Genomic DNA, 15,435 nt, shown 5'->3' on the forward strand with positions numbered 1-15,435 from the left:
GTTCAGTTTGTATTTTGTATGTATCTCAAAAAAAAAGACCCTTAGTACGAGGGTCATAACTTTCCAACCAACCATTGGATTTTGATGAGTTTTGGAAATGTTTTTTCAAAGCTAATTGCACCCATCTTCACTAGAGGAATCAAGGAGTTTTCATCTAGTTCAAAAGTTATTTATGTCTGAGTGTAGGTCTATCTAGAGCTAGCAAAAAACAAAACAAAAAAATGTTTTGATAGAACCTAAACCCAATCATAATATGAAAGAAGCTTGGTTTAGAATCCAACATGCAACAAGCCAAGCATAGCATGGAGTAAGACAAAGGAATTATCATCTTAATTTGATGTTCTTGTATATGCTGAGATAGTTTATCAGGTGTATTTAAGAGGAGTTGATGAGTACTCATTGGGAGAGTAAGTAGTTTTGAAGGTGCTTGATATGGAAGATTTAGGGTATGTGTGTTGATATGGGGTGTCTCCAGCTACATTTAGTATCCATGAATAAGGAATGAGAGAGAATCAACAAGCTTGTTACATCAGATTGGATCAAGTTCAGGTTCTATCAAAACATTGTTTTTTTTTGGCTCTCTGGATAGACCTACACTCAAACATAAATAAATTTTGAACTGAATGAAAAATCCTTGATTCCTTAGGTGAAGATGGACACAATTAGATTTGAAACCACATACCCAAAGCTCATCAAAATCCAACCATTGGTTGGAAAGTTATGGCCCTCGTACTAAGGGTTTTTTTTGAGAAAATACAAACTGAACAAGAATGCCATTGATGTGTATCAAGTTCACACTCCCGTATTCTTCAGTCCATAACCATTTCATAGAAAATTCAATTCCATATTAAGATAACACAAAGATGATAAGTGGTATTTGAGAACAAATCCCTAAGATATCACATCAACTTCTATGTTAAAATAAATTGTTTCTTACCATTCCAATTTGAAACTTTTGCAACTAGCTAATAGCAATAAACATATGAAATTCTTAATGTCTCTGCTATGAAACCCAAATCTAAACAAATAAGGGTTATTTTCTATCATTCAACAATACACACAAGAACTAAAAAACTACAAACATGTAACCTTTAATTGATAGAGAGATCTCCAAAACTAAAATGCACCAAACATTGAAAGAAAGAATGACTCCAAACTAGAACAAAACTATTCTATTAACTTCAGCATAATGAGTGTACATGCTTAGTGGCTCTCTGGCCTAATGCCAGAGACTTGATTCCTTCCACTCTTTCTTTTTCACAAACTCTCTCATATCTCTCTCTCTCTTTCTCTCTATGGCCTCTTTCTGGTTACATTCATCTTTTTTTAAAGACAATTCTTTTTATAGTTACATAATCGTCATAACCACGTATCTGCCACTCATTAATACATTCAATGCTAATAAATTTTTCCTTGTTTACAATACATTACATGGAAAATTGAAGCACATTAACCATTTCTTTAACATGGTTATAGGGAAGTCTAAATGACTTAAATATTACAATATTATGAAATTCATCATAATGTATGAAGGGTCAAGATACTCCTGCATCACAAGCAAACTTAGATGATTTCTTGAGAGACGTAAAACCATTTAAAGATAAGATTGATGAGTTGGATCATTAAATTCAAGGAGGTGATTAGGTAAAGACCTAACTAAAGGATTTTAGAGAAGTTTCTAGAGGATGATTAAGAATATGTATAGATATATTGAATTGAATTGAATCTAATCATAAACCCTAATATTGATGTAGAAAATGGTAAAGCACATATTTCCTATTTAAGGTAATACAAGACCAAAAATTTGGTGCCTAGTCTAGCCTCATCTAGTGTGTGTGCGAGTTTCTATTGGAAGGAAGTCATACAAAGCAAGGTTGATTAGATGCACACAAGTGAGTGGATGCAAAGCTAAAAGAAAAAGCTTGTAGATGTGATGTTGTTGTTGATAAGTGAATTTGAGTAGAAGGCTTAAGTGTTGATGAAAAGAGTGGATTGATTGGTTGAAGGGTGTCCAAGAAGATCAAGATTAGAGATGACAATAAAAGGCTTATCTATGAACTAGCATAAGGATCGAACATAGATTTGAACCAACAAAAGTGAGTTGTAATCACATAGATCAAAACCTATTGTTTTATTTCTTATCATTATAAAAAGTTTGTATTAAAATTCTTTTAATAGAGGCTAACCTAATAGTCTGTTGGAAATATAAGGTATGCAAGGTTACTAAGACGGGAGGGGTGAACAATAAAATTTTATCTTACTTCACCAATTAATCCTTCAAATAATATTATGATCTAATTGCATGTATGAAAGAACAAATAAATATTCATAATATTTTTACATAAGATATGGTGACCAAGAAACCTTCCAATTAGAAAGTAAAACTAGGGTGGGGATGATACCCACAAGATTTAGTACTGCAATATAAAGTTTAACCTATTAAGATTTACAATTGACCACTTCTAGTGATCTCCCCTATTAGGAGCAATAAGGACTGTGAGGTCCACCTTGTCAAAGGATTTACAAACATACAATGAAGTATGCACTCAATTATGAGATTTCAAAAATATTGTTAAGTCTACCCTCTTAAAGGATTTGGCTAAAGCACTTATTAGGATGAATTAGTGGTTGATCTCTGGTCGACAACTCTAATTTTCTGGTTGAGATTCCTTGTATTACAATGATCACCTAACTATGATAGATAATAATTTGTTGTCCCTTATACTGCTTGTAGCCTTCTTCAATTCACACTTTTTCTCATATATATACTTCACATGCACACCCTTGGATATTATACAATACATTACATATATACCAATCCAAATTACAACTTATTGAAGTCAACTATAATACCAATCACCATAATTCACAAAGTCGGCCCAACTATTGTAACACAGGTTCTAAAGAAAAACTTGGTGATGTTTTGATACATGGAAAACACTCTCAAGGCTCAAAAATCTTTGGCACTCAATTGAACTTGAAGCTTGGTCCATACTAATCACTTCCAAGTAGCTTGAACTTGGTCAACACTTTGTGAGTCAGTGAACTCTGAGAAACTTGGTTAACATGACATCAAAAAGTCAACACTAGATCCACTTTGTTAACCCTATGAGATCGATAGGTACTATTGGACTTGGTTATCACTATAGAGCTTAGTTAACACTATGATCTTCTTCACTTCCACTAACTAGCTTGGTACCCTTTGTTGTGCTCGGTTTGCATTGAACTTTGTCTCTGAAGCTCAAAAAAATTGCAAACTGACTTAGGTTCTTGGTAGACATTGTATTCTGACTACTTATCTTGGGAACAATTGAATCATTTGGTTAACATTGCAAATTGAATAATAAGTTTGGTAGAAACTGTAGACAATTGACTAAGTGTTGAGTTATTGATAGAAAAATTGACCTTTATGTCAACAATCTCCCCCCTTGGCATTAGTGACAAAAAAATTATATTAAAAATTGATCATTCAAAACTATAAGTCAAAACTTCCTTTGCCATCATTCTATGTCTTCAACTCAGTTTTGACTTCCATCTGTTGTGGCTTGGTAACATACTTTGTTTTTCTAATTTTTCAAAATTGCTTTTGTAAAGGGATATTTTTCTTATCCATACTTACACTGCTCCCCTATACATATATCTTCCTATATACATACACTTCTCCCCTGTTCTTATTTATATACATATAATATACGCTTCTCCCCTTTTTGATATAATCTCTAAAGGTGTATAGTAACTATATGTTAATATTAAAATGTGACAATAATTCAAAGTGTACCTTTACAATAAGTACCATTGTCTTGTCCTAGTTTTCTTGTAGTACCTTGCTTGCATACAATGCAATCATAACTTATACTAATAATTCCATCATGTGATCAGCTATAGAGAAGTTGTTATCATGGATGAGTATCTTTGCATGTGGAATATGTTTATGTAGTGCATCCATGTTTGGAAGAATCATGCCTTGGATTTTTGCAAGTGTGACCCTGATCCAATCTTCTTCCTTCAATAGTTATACATACAAGTTGGTCAAATATCTGATCTTTGTATAATGTGTAGAGCTATGGCTTGGGTCAAGTAACAATTGATGTGCACCTACCTTCATGTCCTCATCTATCTTGGATAATTTCTCCTTGATATCCTTGGTGAAGATAGATGTATCATTCAACTTGATAAATATTGATACAACATTGTTGATAGATGTTTCTAATGAACCAAGAATAGTAGCTAACTCTACTTGATCTATTGCAATTCTCTGTGTAACTTGTTCCAACACTCCATTTTCAAATTTCCTTTCTACTCTCTGAAGTAGTTTCTCTTGACCATTCAAGTCTTCATTTAATTTTTGGATAATATTTTCTAATTGATCCAAGATAGGTTGTGTGCCATCAACCTCAATACTTAGAGCATCAAAAAATATGTTTTTATGTCTTCAAAGACTTGGTTTTCTTTCTTCTTTTCTTCTCTAAGCTTCTACTTCTTAGCTCTTTTCTTCAATAATTCACCCATGGTGTTCGTTTGATTAGGAGTGAGGGTAGAGATATCCTAATTTGGAATAACTATTTCCTCATCAAGATCATCAATTTCTTTTTCTTTTCCCTTTTCTTTCAAAATGGTGTGAACATTTTGTTTCCCCTTATTTAGGACTTTAGTACTCAGTTGAGACTCTTTCTCAAATGTCATTGTACTTTCTATGGATATACTTGGAATAGAAGTAATAGTTGAAAATGATGGACTAGAAAAAAAAGTTGAAATGACACTAACAACATGAATACCTTATTGTTGCTCAATCAAGCTTGATGATGGAGAACATTGCTACTTAGCAGATGAAGTGTTGGGCACTTCACTCAATGAAATATTTAGCTAAATAGATTCAAAGCTTGATTGGATACTTGTTTTAGTAGTATTATCCACAACCAACTTGATATAAGCTATCTTTGAGCCATATTTTACTAAGGCTATGCTCAGAGAGTGAGGAAATGAGGCCATGACTGCTACTACAATTTTCTCTACATCAATCTCCTCAATGCCTTGTATCTCTGGAAGACTTCCTCTAATAGCTTCTTGTTCTTCCTCCTCATCATCTAGATTTACATCATCAATCTCATCATCTTTTATTTCTAAGTTCTCTTCCTCATATTCTTCATCTTTTTCTTCAACATGAATAATAAAGTCACTAGGTTGATGTAAGTGATAAATGTTCTTCCATGTTGTTGTAGTTGCTTTCACCACATATTCAATGTCTTTGAGAAGAATCATACACGTGTTCATCTTGAGAGTGAAATTTTTCTCATTTTTCTTCAATGATTCCTTCATATCCTTACTACTAATATTTGGCATCAGTTGGATTAAGGTTTGTTCATAGATATCATTGACAGCCTTTTGTGCATTTTCCCATCTTAGCTTTATTACCTGCATAGGTTCATTATGTATCTAGTGTACAAGCTCATCTAGGGAGTACTTCTATTTGTCTAGCTTGGTCATAACAACATCCTCAATCTTCATTTTCTCATTCTCATTCCTTGTCTCATACTTGAGGAATTAAAAAATTTCCATGCTAGCTCCTTCCTCCATCTTCATTAATCTTTCTTGAAGTGTATGTGCAGATCTCTTGAAGATTATTTTCTTAGCTTCATCTTCACCTAACTTCAATTTCTTATTTGACTTAGTTACCCTTCTAGTGAATACAACATGGGATGACTTGATAGGTCTGGTTATGATAACCTTTCCTTTCTTCCTTCGAGGTTCTTCTTCGTTAGATTTTTCTTTTTCTTCTTCATCCTCTACATCATCTTCTTCAATATCATCACCTTTCCCCTTGATAAGAATTAGAGGGCAATCTTCTTGCTTAGTGTCTTTCAATATCTTTTCTACTCTTTTTCTTCCTTTATTTACTGATTGAGGTAACTTAATCTCAAGATCTATTCTCGCCTTAGCCTCATCATATGTGTCGAAGTATGTAGCTTTAGGATCCACATGTGGTGTAGGAGCACATCTATGATAGGAAATTTAGTGGTGATAGGAAGATAACATGCAACATTATTTATTTAGAATTATATTGCGACAGGTAGTTTGGTGGCAACAAGAAGATAACCTGCAATATGACTAAAATGTAGGGTACAAAGCAAATATCATAAAGTTTTGAGTTTAAAATCTAAAATTTGAAATGTTTGTGTGTGTGAGTTTAGAGTTTTATGTTTTAAAATAAATGTCCTTTTTTTTGTGGTGGAAATTTTTAGGTGGCATTCTTATAAGCCTACCCAACATTATTCACTTAGGACTTAGTATGAGTTTATTTTAGTTTATTTTGGGTGTGTTAAAGGTTTCTAATTTTTGAAATGTTTCTGGGAAAAATCAAAAGGAACAAAATGATGAATATTCCTAAAGCATCATGTGTAGGCATTCAAAATGTAACCGCCACAAGAAAGCTATGATGGTTTTTTGGGAGTTACATTAGAAGGTTTTTCAAAAAGAGAAAGAGTGCATATTGTAAGAGAGATTTTTGGAGGGAGATTTTTTTTTTTTGGGGAGAAAGAGAATAGAATGAAGTTCTTGAGTTTTCTTGTAATTTTCTTAAGTTTCTAGTGTTGTACAGATGTGATTGTGTAGTATTCTACATACATTTTTCTATTTGTATTTAGATCAACATCTTGGAAGAAATCTAAAAATTAGATCTTAATAGTTTAATATTTTCTTATTTTTCATTTCCTATCAGCCAAATCTCTCTGTTGTTTTGGGAGTGGTCTAAGTTGCATGGGGGTTTTCTAAAGATCCTCCAATGGTCTTTTTTGGCCATTGGAGGATCCTCTATAATTTCATGCATTTATTTATTTCTGTATTGTTGTCTCATATCAGGTTACAAGAAAACCCAGTTGTAATGCAGATTTGAATGGGCAACATCTTCATGTGTTGACCCTCATTTCATTAAATTTCTATGCATTTGCTGAAATCTGCATTCATGCATGTGAAGCTTGAAGTCATGTATTTGATTTTCTAAAGGTTCTAAAATACCTTTGCATCAACATGTTCATTCAGTAGAGCCTGTATGATATCCTTGGTGTCATCAATGTTAACCTCATATTCTAGAGGTTTAGCCCATGCCACTCTAGGTCTGACTGCCTTAATATATACTTGGTCACAATCCACCATGAAACAAATATCATCTCTATAATTTGCAACATGTTTCTTGGGGATCCTACAGCTATTATTCATCTTCTCCTTGAATGTTTCAAAGTATTTATTCATGATAATTTCAAAAATTTCACCCATCTTTCCTATATACTCATTAATCTAATACAAAATAGGAACATCTTTCCTCCATGGGTGATCCCACAATATTGGGCATCACTTTTGTGGCACAAACAAAATTGAAAATGGATGGAAATTTCCAATTTCCAATTTTCAATTGTTCATGCAAATGTTAAGGAAATGTTCAAGCGAATATTTCCTCCATTTATGTTCAAGCGAACATAAATAAATATAAATAGGCATGTTCACATGGACATAAGTGCTATTAATGTTTGCATGAACATAAAAAAGTTACTATTTTCATTATAAAATTTCCATTTTTTGAAAACATATGTTTGTACGAACATATGTTTTTTTTAAGAAACTTTGCTATTTTCTTTTAAAAAAAAGAAAAAATGGTGTTTCGACCCTCAAAATTGGGATCAAATGATCTCCTACTATAAATCAATAAATGTCAGATTGTGCTTCTTAGATAAAGCTTTCCAACGACTATAATTTTAATCGATATTATATTCATTAAGAATTTAAAAAATGAGTTTAACTCATTAAAGGTTTATTAATGATTGAACATCAATTGACTTTGACACTTCTAGAAAAATTGTGAATTAGGTCAAAAAAATTCAAAAATATCTAGGAAATAGGTTATTGAGATAGCTTTATATTAAAAAAAGATAATTTGATTTATTATAAATTGAGTTCAAGTTATCTATGTCAAAATGAACGTATGTTTGAACTACGATTTATGTCACTTCAAAACTTCATAAACTATGCAATATTCAACCAAATTGAATCAAACCAAATGCATCTTCTAGATATTGATGCTACAAATCCAAAACTAAAAGAATTACCTCATTATCATTTCTAGAAAATAAATTATGCTTGTCAAAATGACTGTCACTATTTAAAAATATTAATTTTTCATATGTACCACTTTTTGGGGGAGAAGAAAAATTTGACTTAAATAATTTTTTTTTGAATTAAAAAATATGGTTACAAAGTACGAACAAAGTACTAGAAATCACTAGTTTATGTCATCTTCAAATTATTTATAGTTTTAGAGATATAGTCACTTGAATGTGAGGTTTCTTTCAAAAATATTGATTTTAGTGTCAAAATTGGTCAAAAAGTGGAACCCATTATTGTGGGATCACCCCCATACTACTGTACCTTTGGAAGGGAAAAAATTCTAAATAGTGTGCTTTGTATTCATATATGCTAGCTTCACTTCTTTGTCTTGAACTAATTCTCTCAAGTATACTTGATAGCAATGTTCTTTGTCTTAGTGTGCATCAATGGATTCGTTGAGATGTTAAATCCTCTAACTAGGTCACATTTAATAGTGTATTATAACCTTTAACAAGGTTGGCTCCTAATAGAGCTAACTTCAAAAGAGTTTAAAAGAGTGATATTTTGTTGGTGGTTTTTTCCAAATTGGGTTTCCACATAAAATCCTAGTGTCAAACTGCGATGAATGTCTTATGAATGTTTTAAATGTGATGATGTTTTCATTATGCAGTGCAAGTTAAGTTTATGATAGTTTTGCGATAGTGATCAAGCAATAGTAGGACAGGTAGGATAAGTAGAATAGTGAAGTGTTTAATGTTTAAATGTTCAAGTGGCACATATGGACCTCGAGTAACTGATTCAACCCCCCTCTCAGTTATTCCAAATATTTCTAGCAAAGGTCTAGGTTTAACCTAAGGTTCTCTTGTAGGAAATCTTGATGTAAAATGACCAATTCTTTTATAGTTATAGGAATGTATAGGTAACTTCCTTTAAATACTCATGCATGTCTTTTCTCTCTTTTTGCAATCAAGGATACAAGTTTGTCCATATTTATTTCTTCTTTTTGAGTTTCTTCCTATTCAGTGGTATATTATCCAAGATTTATAGTATTGGTGCTTGTGCTCTTGGTTGGTATTGTTTTATCTTAATGTGCAATAACTCTAAATGTAGTCTCAAATCTAGATAAAAAAACCTTTCAATATTTTGGATTCAAAAGATTGTGATTTACCAATTAACATTTCTCTCTTGAAATATTTGATGAGATGAATGATTATTCAATTGTATTAGCTTGTTCATATAGGTTGGTGTTAAGGATTTGATAATTTTTTGAGCAACCTCATTTTTTTTATAGTTCCTTTTGTACCCTTTATGCCTATTGTAGTTTTAGTAATCCTTTGCATATATGATCTAATAGCTTCATCTTCTTGTATTATATTATTCTCAAATTTAATTCCCAATTCTTCAAATTTTCTTTCTTTGTATATTCATAACTTTTTCTATTTTATCCCAAATATCAAGTACTAGATCAGGTTATGTTACCTCAATTGTAACGCCCCGCCAAGGGATCCAAAGAATTAACTTAAAGTTTCACTAAGTTTGGTAGCATTTTTTTTTTAAATCATGAAAGTAAAACCATCTACATCATTCACATGATAGTGGAAGCAATAGAAACAATTCAAATGAAAGCAAACATGACATACATAACAGGTTACATTCTTTAAGGATCCCTTAACATTGAATCACATATAAATAACTATTAATGAATCCATCTAATACAACATCCACATGAAATAATAATGAAAAGTCCAATGTTCTTAAATTACATTTTTGATTGCTCAATCATCCACTGTACATGTCATAGGGTATGAAAGGCTTAAAAGAATATACCTCCGTGTAAATAAACTACATCATCATACTAACTCTAATCCATGATGCAATAACATAAACAAAACCACAAACCATACATGATACATCATCATAACCATGAATCATCAAACATAATTAACTAAGTGCATGGTTCCTCCCAACTGTAAATAGCATCATTAGACCATCATGGGTCCTAGCCATCCCTTCGTGCGTAACATTCCAAATCACCAAGGAGATCATCGGTATTAACATAGTAGGAATGTCACTCCTAAATCATACTACATCATATGCAAAAAGTTATCTAACATGCTACAACATATACATAAGAAATCCCATCATATAAAGTAGAGCATAAGATAAGTAAACAACATCATATATCATATGCTAATCATCAATGAAAGGATACATATCCACCATCATAATCCAAGAATGCATCAGCTACGGTGTCTCAAATGGATCTCAAATGATAAGAGTGATAAAGCACTACCACTCGACTATGTGGAACCTAAGTGGTCCACTCCCACCATGCTGAGGAGATAATCTCAAGTCCCAAACAGATTATCAAAATCACATAGCATAAAAATACTCTCTAAGTCCAAGAATCCTAAAAGTATACTAACTCAAGGTTCCAATCACATAATCGACATCTAATCCCAGAGGCACACAAAGACATGTAGGAAACCTACTATGCAAGTAGGAAAGTGTCATCACACGGATCACGCTAGAGTTACCCTGGCAGTCTCTCAATAGACCTTGACCCCCTAGTGATCCTTGTGCAACCACTAGTATCCTCTCATACAAACGAGGCATACTACAGAATGCAAGGTTGCAACCAAGTGTTCTCTCTACTCCCATCCTAGTCTGTACTAGCACTCAAGGCATGGGCGAGAACAAAACAATTATCTTTTTAGGTTCATTTAGTTAGTATTAAGTGCCAATGTTTTCACTTATTAAGGAAACTTACAATGAGTTACCTTGGTAGCCTCTTAGGGCCCTGACCCCCATTGCAAGCCACTTCCCAACACTACAAGTAGATAACCTACCCTAAGCTCATGGAATCATAAATCTTAAAATCACAAAAGATAATCCACAATAAGAACATCAAATCTCCATGAGCAACTGAAAAGCATCATAGATAATCATGACCACAATAGTTCTCTATTGGCAACTGAAGGTGTAGACACCTAAAAATCCTTTAGAAAATAATATTTTTATTTTCTGAAAAAAAGTCCCTGATGACATCATCATTTATTAATTAATTAATTATTTAATTTATTTATTTATTTTTATGCCATTAAATCCCTTTATCTTAATTAAAAATATTTAATTAAGAAATCCCTCCCAAAAATGTTTAAATCTTATTTAAACATTATTTCCTTATTTATTAATTATTTAATTAATAAATTGACCAAAAATCCTAAAATAAATAAAAAATCTATTTTTTGCCCAAAAATTGGCCAATTTCCTTAAGACCACTAACCTCTTCCAAAATCTTCTAATCCTTCTTAAATTTTGATTAAAGGCTAATCCCATCATTTCCTACCCCTAATCCCAACTCAAAATATTTAATTAAGATTAAATATTAATCCTCATGTTTATTTAAAAAGTTTTAATAAATATCTCCTCAACCCAAACCCTTGAAATAAATAAAACTTTATTTATTTCCTAAAAATCTAATTCATCCTCATCCTAAGAAGTTCTAGACTCTTCTAAAAAGTCTTCATCCTCATCCTAGGAAATTCTAGACTATTCTAGAAAGTCTTTATCCTCATCCAAAATATAGACTCTTCTAGAAGATGTCTTTAAACCTAATCCTAATCCCCTCCTAACCTTGTCACATTCCCTAAACATGGGTTAAAACTTACTAACCCAAGCCAAAGTTAACAAATATCTCCTCCTTCACCCACCCTCATTAAATGCCATCCACTTGCCTATCCCTAAAGCTAATCCTAAACCATCCTAATCCATCCTCTAATCATTTGCACAAGCCTAAGAAAGCTTAAAACCATCCTAATCAAGCCCAAGTCAAAATTTCTCTCATCTCCCTCAAAATATCTCAACCACAAAACTTTATAAAGCCCACAAAGTCATAAATGTTCTTACAAAGCGCTTATGAAGGGTCTTTATGAAGATTTTATCTCTTGAGCCTCCTTTTTTGACTCATCCTTCCCCTTTCCTCCATCCTCTCACCATGTGACATGTGTCACTCCTTGATTGGCTATAAGGAAGCACAATCCATGTGCTCTCCTCTCATGCAATCTGAGCCCTTAATAAGCTTTTTCCCATCCTTGCATCTTAGCCCTCAATCCCTCAAGCCTCTTGCCTATAAATTGGATCCTTCCCCTTTGCAAAACAACACAATCCATTAAGTAAAGTTATAATGCTATTTTGAGAGCCAAATCCATACTAAAGCCATTTATCCACACTAAAAATCCACAATCATCCATTGAAGCCTTTGGAAGCATATTGAGCATACATCCTATCCATTTAGATAAAGCTACTCAACAAGAGAGCTTCTTATTGAGAGAGTCCATTAATGGCTCATATTCTCAATTGAGAGTTCATCTTAGTCTATCTTGAAGTTTATGAATTTTGTTTAGTTTGTAGAAGCTTTATTTAAATTTAGTTTCTATTAGCATACTAACATTGCTCATATACAAAAGGTATCACTGATAATCAAAAGTATCCATTGGTTATCAATAACCAAAATATATCTCAAAATCATACTTATTGAAGACTCCAAAATGGTCGAGTCAAAACATGTCACAACATGACATCATCAAGAAATAAATCAACATTTCAGTCCCATCATGGTGACTGGAAAGTAATCCAAGGATAACTGATCGATGACTCAAAAATGGTTAAGTCAAGTGTCTCAGATACATAAAACTCAGCTTCACTCAAGAAGACTGATGAGTAATAACAATCAGTAAATACATCTCATAGAGCATACCATCACATATCCATGGTTGGGTTTATAAAGAATCGAGATCAAAAGACATCATCATGACATCACAATCATAACCCCTGAGCCTCTGGTAGACATCCTATAATTGGTCAACACTAGTCAACCCAAAAACCCATAACAAGAGGCATAGAGTAAACACAATGCAAGCACATGTTTTTGGTTTGCTAAAATTACATAGTTGAATAATGTGTGGAGGTTTCAGTTTCAGTTTGCAAGTATACTTCAAGTATATAAGATTTGTCATTTGACCTACAAATCAACCTGTTTGTTCCCTTGATAGCTTTATCCTCCCATTATTTAAAATTACATTCTAAGAATATTGAAGGATAAATATTAACTCAATACACTAATATTCATTATCCCTTAATTAATATTATTCTCTTTATTAATTAATCTTAATTAAATCAATTAATAATGAACATAGGTATGACTCTTTATCATTCTAACAATACTTAATTAAAACTCAACTAAATATTACTAAAATTTAGGTCTCTTAATTTAATCGTTATAATAATTAAATCATCACTAATAACCATTAAAATATCTAAAGTCTTTATTCAAATCATTGGAATAAGACTTATCAACTTCGATGTAAATATTTTACAACTTCGTTAAAAGAATCATATCAACTAAAACTCTATTACAACCTTATGACTCATCTAGAAGGTTGGAAAGAGCTCATGCTTAGTTGTCAATACCTTCTAGTTGCTTCTAGAGACATTCTAGGTGCTTCTTGAGAGTTCTTTATATTGAGGCACTCCTAGAAGCTTAGGGAGAGTGTGTGGAGAGCGTGTTTGGAGGACTCAGGAATGTGGGAGAAGGAAGGAGCTTGCTCTACAAATTTTGAGGAGAAGTGAATTAGCATTAGAATTTGGGTAGACTCTTGTGATTTTACCTATGTTATTTTCACTTCTCACACTTCCTGTCTTCTTCGTGTCTTCTAAATACTTTCTGAGGGTTCTATATGTGAATGTTCCAATTATTTTAATCTTTTCATGGATATTTAATTTTTATGTGAGAAAACCCCTCATGTGTAGATCCAATGAAATTATGGAACTAGGGTTAAAATTTATAGTCAAATCTATTAGAGGATTAATGGATAAATTTAGAGAGAAATTCTTAGATTGGAAAGCCCTTCTTATTTAAAATTTATATATACTTATATGTTACAAATCTGCATACATTCTTATATCTAAATATATTTAAATTATGTAAAGCTGATTGACAATCTGCATGTGTGTGTGTGTGTGTGTGTGTGTGTGTGTGTGTGTGCGTGTGTCAGGAAGTGGCTTGCAATGGGGGCCGGGGCCCTAAGAGGCTGCCAGGGTAATTCATTGTAAGTTTCCTTAATAAGTGAAAACATTCACACTTAATACTAACTAAATGAACCTAAAAAGATAATTTTTTTGTTCTCGCCCATGCATCGAGTGCTAGTATAGACTAGGATGGAAGTAGAGAGAATGCTTGGTTGCAACCTTGCATTTCGTAGTATGCCTCATCTGTATGAGAGGATACTACTGGCTGCATAGGGATCACTATGGGGCTGAGGTTTATTGAGAGACTGCTAGGCTAACTCTAGCTTGATTCGTATGATGACACTTTCCCGCTTGCATAGTAGGTTTCGTACATGTCTTTGTGTGTCTCTACGATTAGATGTCAATTTTGTGATTGAAACCTTGAGTTAGTATACTTTTAATATTCTTGGACTTAGAGAGTATTTTTATGCTATGTGATTTTGATAACCTATTTGGGACTTGAGATTATCTCCTCAGCGTGGTGGGAGTGGACCACTTAGGTTCCACGCGGTCAGGTGGTAGTGCTTTATCACTCTTATCATTTGAGATCCGTTTGAGACACCGTAGCTAATGCATTCTTGGATTATGATGGTGGATATGTATCCTTTCATTGATGATTAGCATATGATAGATGATGTTGTTTACTTATCTTATGCTCTACTTTATATGATGGGATTTCTTATGTATATGTTGTAGCATGTTAGATTACTTTTTGCATATGATGTAGTATGATTTAGGAGTGACATTCCTACTATGTTAATACTAGTGATCTCCTTGGTGATTTGGAATGTTACGCACAGAGGGATGGCTAGGACCCACGATGGTCTAATGATGCTATTTACGGTTAAGAGGAACCGTGCACTTAGTTAATTATGTTTGATGATTTATGGTTATGATGATGTATCATGTATAGTTTGTGGTTTTGTTTATGTTATTGCATCATGGATTAGAGTTAGTATGATGATGTAGTTTATTTACACAGATGTATATTCTTTTAATCCTTTCATACCCTGTGACATGTATAGTGGATGATTGAGCAATCAAAAATTAATTTAAGAACATTGGACTTTTCATTATTATTTCATGTGCATGTTGTATTAGATGGATTCATTAATAGTTATTTAGATGTGATTCAACATTAAGGGATCCTTAAAGAATGTAACCTATTATGTATGTCATGTTTACTTTCATTTGAATTGTTGCTATTGCTTCTGCTATCATGTGAATGATATAGATGGTTTTACTTTCATTATTTTAAAAAAAATGCTACCA

The sequence above is a fragment of the Cupressus sempervirens genome, chromosome 6 (assembly GCF_028749045.1).
Source record: "Cupressus sempervirens isolate cs-2001-9-10 chromosome 6, ASM2874904v1, whole genome shotgun sequence".
Lineage (NCBI taxonomy): Eukaryota > Viridiplantae > Streptophyta > Pinopsida > Cupressales > Cupressaceae > Cupressus > Cupressus sempervirens.